Below are 8,988 nucleotides of genomic sequence, written 5' to 3'. Positions count from 1 at the left end.
ATCTATATAACTCTCTCTCTATCTTCTCTGTCTTTTCTACCTTATCTCTATACTAAAGAGCCCTGGTGGCACAGTGGTTAAGTGCTGGGCTGCTGACCAAAAGGTCGGTGGTTTGAACCCACCAGCCAATCTGTAGGAGAAAGGTGTGGCAGTTGGCTTCTGTAAAGATTACAGCCTTGGAAACCCTATGGTTCTGTTCTGTCCTATAGGCTCGCTATGAGTCAGAATCAACTCAACAGCACACGACAACACAATAGCAACAATATAGATATGGATATATAGATACACTAATATGTATTTTTAAAAAAACATTGAAACCGTTGCTGTTGAGTTGATTCCGACTGATAGCGACCCTATAGGACACAGTAGAACTGCCCTGTGGAGTTTCCAAGGAGCAGCTGGTGGATTCGAACTGCTGATCTCTTGGTTAGCAGCCAAACGCTTAACCAGTAGCGCCACCAGGGCCCCACTAATATACATAGATATATAAAATCTGTCTAATTTTAGTGCATTTTTCCGTGTGAGAATCTTTTCTTGTGTTAATTATATTAATCATTACTTAATCATATGAAGTTGGTATATTCCACTCTAATTTTACATTGTTATAGTATGAATATCATATACACAAATACCATGTTTACGCAAATAACACACACCTTCTACTTTGTTTGCCCACGCCCTTCCCCCCCCACCGCAAGGTATTTTCGAAAGCGCCACTATGCCAATTTTTTTTTACCGTGTAAAAGGCACGTGTTATCTGCCTTCAAGTTAGAAGCATAGAGAAGAAGGAAACAACTGAAACAGCATTTGACTTGAAACTGTCTTTTACTCTGAATGAAACGGGCTTTTCTCTTTCCCCTCACTGTTTAATTAACTTCTGTTTGTCCTTTAACACTCTGATCAGCCATAACTTCTTAGGGTTTTGTGTCCTCCTCTGTAGTTCTTGTGCCCTGTGCTTCTCTTTACCACAGCACCTACCAGTCTCTATCATGGTTATCTGTCATGCCAGACTATGAATTCCTTGAGAGAAGACTCAGGTCCTACACCAACACATGTTTGTGGAATAAACACCACTGTGTTCTTGGCAACAATGGATTTTATTCTGTAATCCTTGTCAATCTAGGTGACTCCATCTCCAACTAGGCCTCTTAAGTATGACATTGTTTTTTACAGTTGAAATCAAATAAAAGCTATTTCCATTGTTTCTGCCCAAGTCTCTTGAAAAAAAAAAAATTTGTTCAACAAACAGTTATTAGGCACCTACTATGTGGCAAGCAATATTCTAGGTGCTAGTGACAAAGCAGTAAGAAAGCAGTCTCTGCTCTTGGGAGGGTTTCATTTCCAATGGAGGGAGGTATTCCAATATTTTGCTTTATTATCTGTCAATTGGTAATAACTGCTTTTAGGGGTTGAACTGTGTCTTCCAAAAAGATATGGTGATATCCTAACCCTGGGTACGTGTAAATGTGACCTCATTTGAAAATTGGGTTTTTGCAGATGTAATTATATTAAGGTGAGGTGATTTGGGTGAATGCTAATCAAATACCACTGGTGTCTTTATAAAAAGAGGAGAAGAAACACAGACACAGAGGGAAGACGGCCATCTGAGGACTGAGGTAGAGACTGGAGTGATGTGGCCACAAGCCAAGGAACACCTGTGGCTACCAGAAGCTGGAAGAGGCATGGAACAGATTCTCCTCTAGAGCCTTAAGAGAGAGCGAGGCCCTGCCAACACCTTGATTTCAAATTTCTAGCCTCCAGAACAGTGCGAGAACACATTTCTATTGTTTTAGGCCCAGCTTGTAGTAATTTGTTATAGCAGCTCTAGAAAACTAATATAAGCACTATGAAGAAAAGTAAAGCAGGGTAAGTGGGTAGGCAGGGGAAGGGTGCTACTTTGGATAGGGCTAGTCAGGAAAAGCCTCTTTGTTAAGGTGATGTTTATCATGTCCCTCAGCCCAAACCTATGCATCTGACAGCCTACTTCCTCATCTCAGAAAATGGAAATTCATTGGATGACATGGATATCAAGGAATAGTGAGAAGGTGAGTTTTGTAGAGTATAGGTAGCAGAAGAGATGTAGCTGGTACAAGGTTTGAAAGAAGGGCTTCTGGATAAAATACAGGATGCCAAATTAAATTTAAATATTGAATGAGGCATACTAAAAATTTATTCTTTGTTTATCTCAAATTCCATTTTAACCAGATATTATGTATTTTGTTTGCTAAATCTAGTAACCCTACATGGAGACAGACCATACAGTAAGGACCTTGACCTCTACTCTGAGAGAGATCAGGAGCTATGGAAGCATTTTGAGCATCATGTTTTAAAAAGACCTCCCTGCCTGCTTGAAAGTAGACTATGGGAGGTTAAGAATAGAAGCAGAGAAGCAAATTAGGAAATGTGGAATGATGGTAACTTCAACCAAGACCTTAGCACCAGAGATGCTGAGAAGTGGTTCATTTCTGTGTATATTTTGCAAGTAGAAGTGTCAAGATTTGATGATGGTTTGGCTGTGGAGTTGGAGGAAAATAGAGTGGTCATGACTACATCGATTTTTTTTTTTTTTTGAATAATTTTGTGGCAAAATTGTGCTCTTCTACCTCCTGAAATACAATTCCTTATATGCAGTAATGGACCTTTTACCCCCAGGCTGTGAAACTTTTTTCTTCTTCTGCTCCAGTTACTTCTCAGAATTTTACAACCTGGGTCTAGGTACCTTTTTAAGTCCAGGATGCAAAAGGGGTGGGCAGATTGGACAGGCAAAAAAATACGCATATGTATATATAGATATATTTTATATATTATATAATATACATATACACGTAAATATATACATTTATATAAAACCCGTCATACTTTCTTCCAAAGGGGTTAGGAGTTAGGAGTATGGTTAATTTTATCTAAAAATGAGTGTAAAAATTTTACCTGAATATTTTTGTCCCAAGTACATAGTTGTTGATGTTGTTAGCTACCATCAGTTGGCTCCCAACGCATGGTGACCACATGTGTTACACAGAACTGCTCCATGAGGTTTTCTTGGCTGTAATCTCTACAGAAGCTGTTTGCCAGGCCTTTCTTCCACAGAGCCGCAGGGTGGTTTTGAACCACCAACCTTTAAGTCACCGGCTGACTGCAAACCACTTGCACCACCCAGGTTCCTCCGAATACATCAACCCAGAAAATTACAGTAACAAATATAAGCTTGTTTAAAATAAGGCTTTATGTATAAGCAGTAACTGAAGTCATTTATAAGACTCTTTGAAGTATTAAAAAAAAAAAAACCACGAAACCTGTTGCTGTCGTATCTATTCCAACTCAGCATACACATTAAAAATTGCAATAGGCTCCAGCTCCTGAAGGACCTACAGATAAAGTAGTTATGGAGGATTGTAAAGTGTCTATCACTGAAGGATCTTTCAGGTGGTATTCTGTGTGTAAATTAGAAGAAAAAGCAGCATGGGTATTTGGTATTTAACTTCAGATTAGAAACGAGCCTGAATACAAGTATTAGTATTGGGGGCATAATTAAAAGGTTGGATTCAAATGAAAAACAGTGATGGGCTACTGCTTTCTCTGGGTAAAAGGAAGAAGAGGTTGCTGAGAGGAGAATGGAGCATCAAAGGGCTAATGGACTTGGCTTCTGGAGCCCAATAAATCTCTGCAAGTCTCCCTTCAGTGACACTGAGCTCTGTTTATCATTAAAGGAGAAAGCTAAAGGCATGAGAATTCACATCCTGCTCTCTGGGGTGCTCGCTGAAGCTGTCGCTAAGGTTGGGAACATTTCTAATTGCAACAGCCTATGCATCCACCCGATGGCTAACACAGAGGTCATGGAGAAGCAGTCATGCTTTGCCTCCTTCCAGGTTCACAGAAAGGAGAGAAAGAAAGAGTCGGAAATGAATAGGAGGGCACAGAGTTAGCAGGAAAAGGTTTCCAGAGAACAAGTCCCTTTGTGCTGGTTGGCCAAAAATGCCTTGACCAGTATCCATTATTTGATTATTTATATATCCTTTTCTACTTATTAAAGTAGCTTGTATTACAAATTTCATGGTTTTTTTTTTTTTTTGGTAGGGGGCGGTGACTTGTGTTTATTTGAAATGTGAGTGGATTTTCCCTCCCACAGGCAAATCCCAAAATGAGGAATATATCTCTAAAATACATATTTATATGTGAACATCTACCTTTTATTGAAAATCATATGTGCCAGTTAATATTTCTGGCATTGTAATGTAGGATTTAATGAATCTTCACAACCCTCCTAATGTGGATGTCAGAGGTAGCTTTTTTTACGTTTTATTTATGAAGGAGCAGAAGCCCAGAGAAGTTAACAAACTTTATCAAGATCACACAGCTAATGAGCGGCAGAGCTGAGATTTAAGCTCAGGACTGCCTGACACTAAAAGCTATGCAGTTTCTGAAAGGCCAGACTGCCTTTTGAGAGCTATATACATTACATGTACTGTGTATATTGTTGTTGTTAGTATCTGTTGAGTTGGTCCCCAATTCATGGCGACCCCATGCACAACAGGATTGGACTGTTGTGATCCCCAGGGTTTTCACTGGCTGATTTTCAGAAGCAGATCATCAGGCCATTCTTCTAGTCTGTCTTAGTGTGGAAGTTCTGCTGAAACCTGTTTGGCATCAGAGCCACATGCCAGCCTCCACTGACACATGGGTGATGGCTGTGCTTGAAGTGTATTGATTAGGAATGGAACCTGGGTCATCTGAATGTTGTTGCTGTCGTTAGGTGCTGTCGAGTTGGTTCCAACTCATAGCAACCCTATGCACAACAGAACGAAACACTGCCTGGTCCTGCACCATCCTTACAATTGTTGTTATGCTTGAGTGATCGTTGCAGCCACTGTGTCAATCCATCTTGTTTAGGATCTTCTTCTTTTTCACTGACCCTCTACTTTATCAAGCACCATGTCCTTCTCCAGGGACTGGTCCCTCCTGATACCATGTCCAGAGTATGTGAGACGAAGTCTCACCATCCTTGCTTCTAAGGAGCATTCTGTCTGTACTTCTTCCAAGACAGATATGTTCATTTTTCTGCACAGAAAGCAAGAATTCTACCAGTAAACCACTAATGCTCCTGTAATATGTATTAGATGACCATATAATTTATCATCCCAACTGAGATAATTCTGTCTAGGACAAATACTAAACTGAGCAGGACAGCAGGATAACAGATGTAAACTAAGCCGTCCCAGACAAATTGGGACATGCAGTCACCCTGTGTATAATGAATGTGTTATTGAGTGAGATCAAATAACATACCTACCTGTAGAGTTCTTCTGGAGACTCTGAATTATTACCTAATCTGCATTTATAAAATGTAGTCGTGCATCCAATTTGCAGGAATTATTCATCACAAATGGTTGATTTCCTGCCTTTACTCAGATTTGTGTAAGTGACTCAATTATAATCAAGAAACAGCAGAGCACGCAATGTAACTGTGCAATCACCAATGTGGATCTCAAGCCATGATGGGATGCTTCTCTGATATTACATGCAAGCTGAAAGAGGACAGAGAGTAAATGAAGGATTTGCACTTCACTATTTCTGAAAAACTAATAGTGCATTTTATTCATCTCACAAGGTCATTGCCCCAGATTTGTCATCTTGGCCTATCCAGGCATATGGGATGGGGGTGGGGGTGGGGGGTGGGGAATCAGTGTGGGATCAGTAAATAAGCACTACTAGTGAATAATGCAATTACAAATGATTTAATTCAGATGAGGAATCAGACTCATCAATAGTAAAAGCTGATCACTGGCAAATGAATCTTCCTCAATTGTTCTTTTGGTGGCATGCTGCAGGAGAGTTCAGAGAGCCAAGGCCACCTGGCATGGAATCCCAGGTTTCTATCTTCCTATGGGGCCTTGGAATGTCACCTTCCCTCTCTGGATCTGTATTCAGTAAGGAAAGTCTGCAATTTAGGAAATAGCTTCCCAGACTACTCTGATTCCAGACTCACCTACTTATGGAATAAGAGAGCAAGTGTTTGTTGCTTTCCAGTCCATGGTTTCTTTTATGTCAGGATACCCACCAACTGAAACAGGCACAACAGTGTAAGTACCAGTCACCATCCAGTCGACACTGACTCATGGTGACCTCGTGTATGCCACGATAGAACTGTGTTCCATGGGGATTTCAATGGTTGATTTTTCAGAAGTACATCGCCATACCTTCTTCAGAGAAGCCTCTGGATGGACTCGAACCTCCAACCTTCTGATTAGCAGCTGGGCACATTAACCATTTGCACCACCCGGGGACTTGTGCAATGTGAGTACAACTATATCATGTATTAACTATAATGAGTTGGCAAATAAACATATAATGGGTTTGCAAATTATACAACATCCTTAAAACCTCCTTTGTTTAAACAGAGTGGAGAGAAGAAAGCCCTTAAATGCCACGTGTACCCTGACTTTGGTAGCTCCATAATGCCACCAGCATCCATGCCAAAACCAAGCTTGTCTATACATACACTCCTTTGCACTGACCATGCCATTACAATAGAGGAAATGCTGTGTAAGCCACTTGGTGCCCTTCAGGCCTTCTTTGTTGGCAATCTGTAATACCCTTAGATCAATTGTTAAAATCCACCTGTTTTCCATTGTCCTTACATTTTGTTTCCCAGCTTGTTTTGAGGCAAGCCTGTTTTCTTAGATTACTTGTCTTTCTTATTACAACTCTCTCTAAAACACTTAGGATCTACTTTTAAATATTATTTTATTTCCTATTTGTGGGATTCCTAACTGAAAGAAAGAAATAGTCGCGAATCCTTCTAGTTACAGGTTTAAAGCCCAGAGAGATTAATAACTTTACCTGTTGGAACGCATGATTGATGGCAGGCCTCCGATTGGATAAAAGGTCTGGCGGCAGGAGATTCCAAAGGGTTCGTGTTTGTCTGTTTCCCACCACATTATGATATCTCTAGGTGCTGAATGTAAGCCCCATGATGACAGGGATTTTGTCTGTTTTGTTCATGGCTATATCTTTCCACCTAGAAAAGTGTACTGGATAAATATTTGTTAAAACTTTAACAATTCCATAGTGTCGATCAAAAGAAAGAATGCAAATGCTCAAATCACAATAGGAATATATTGAGATAGAACACTGGGAATATGACACAATTCCAAGGATACTTTCTTCTTTATTTAACATTTGCCTTAAAGTTGAATATGTATAATTTTTCTGGATATATATTTGTACTTTTGTGCATATATTATATAGAACACATATAATTATGAAAAGATTATAATCTATGCAAAATTTTCAAAAAGAATCCACCCTATAAGGGAATTTGGAGCCTATTTACAATTTTGTGGTTTTCCTTTGAGGAGAAGAATAAACAGACCCCTTCATTTTATTGGTAGCAGGTTTTATAAATATGTTTTAAAGCAGATGGAGGCTAATGACAGAGGACAAAGGAGGATGGCTTGCCATGAATCTTAAAAGGACTTTGGGCGTGGGTCCCTATCATCATCCCAGAAAGGAAATTACCTTTCAAATGATGAGTGTGGCTGACTTTCACCATAAGAAATAGTTAAAAAATTAAAAATGGTTTCCTCTAAGAACGGATCTATCTAGTCGGTAGTTTGGTAATATATTAGAACAGCAACAGGGAACTATAATACAGATTCTATCATCCCCATTTAACCTTCAAAGAAAGTGAGGCTTAGAGAAGTTAAATATATTATACACAAAGCTAGCTTGCAAAGCTAGTCCAGTACCAAGATTCATATCTAGGTCTACCTGATGCCCAGACTGTACTCTTTTCACAGCAGTGATTCTCCAATTTCAGCAGGGATCGGAATCTCCTGAAAGGCCTGTTGCTATGCAGATTGCTGGGTCCCACCCCTAAAGTCTCTGGTTCAGTCTGGAGTGTAGCCAAAGAATTTGCATTTCTAATATATTCCCAGGTGTTGCTGCTGCTGCTTATTAGGCAGATCCCACAATGAGAACCAGTGATTTACAGGATGCTGCTGTTTTTAATTTTATTCTCAACCTCTCTGGGAAGAGCATTTGTTTTCTGTACTTTACAGTTGTTATAGTGGTTATTGGAGCCCTGGTGGTGCAGTGGTTAAGAGCTCGGCTGCTAACCAAAGATCAGTAGTTGGAATCTACCAGCCGCTCCTTGGAAACTGTATGGGGAAGTTCTACCTGTCTCATAGGGTCGCTATGAGTAGAAACTGACTTGACGGCAATAGGTTTGGTTTTGGTTTTATAGTGGTTGTTAAGGAGTCCTGGTGGGGCAATGGTTAAGCACTTGACTGCTAACCCAAAGGTCGGTGGTTTGAACCCGCCAGTGGCTCCGCAGGAGAAAAGACCTGGCGATCTGCTTCCATAAAGATTCCTGGACTGAAAACCCTTTGCCATTGAGTTGATTCCAACTCATAGCAACCCTATAGGACAGAGGAGAACTGCCCTTAGGGTTCCAAGGCTGTAAATCTTTATAGAAACAGACTGTCACATCTTTCTCCCGTGGAGTGGCTGGTGGGTTTGAACTGCCGAACTTTTGGTTAGCAGCCAAGCACTTAACCACTGCACCACCAGGGCTGCTTCCCCGTAAAGATTACAGCCTAGGAAACCCATTGGGGAAGTTCTACTCTGTCCTATGGGGTTGCTTGGAGTCTGAATCAACTCCACGGCACCTAACAACAACAACATAGTGGTTATTAAGGAGCCCCAGTGGTTCAATGGTTAAGCCCTCAGCTGCTAACCAAAAGGTCAGTGGTTAAAACCCACCAGCGGCTCGGCAGGATAAAGACATGGTGATCTACTTCCGTAAAGATTACAATCTAGGAAACTCTATGGGACAGTTCTATTGTGTCCTATAGGGTCACTATGAATTGGAATCAACTCAATGGCACATAACAGCACAGTAGTTATTAAAGTCCTTAGTTGGCACAAACGGTTTATGCTCAACTGCTCATCTAAAGGTTGGTGGTTCAAACCTACCCAGAGGCACCTTGG

The sequence above is a fragment of the Trichechus manatus genome, unplaced genomic scaffold (assembly GCF_000243295.1).
Source record: "Trichechus manatus latirostris isolate Lorelei unplaced genomic scaffold, TriManLat1.0 scaffold00014, whole genome shotgun sequence".
NCBI lineage: Eukaryota > Metazoa > Chordata > Mammalia > Sirenia > Trichechidae > Trichechus > Trichechus manatus.
Note: the sequence above shows the minus strand (reverse complement) of the source record.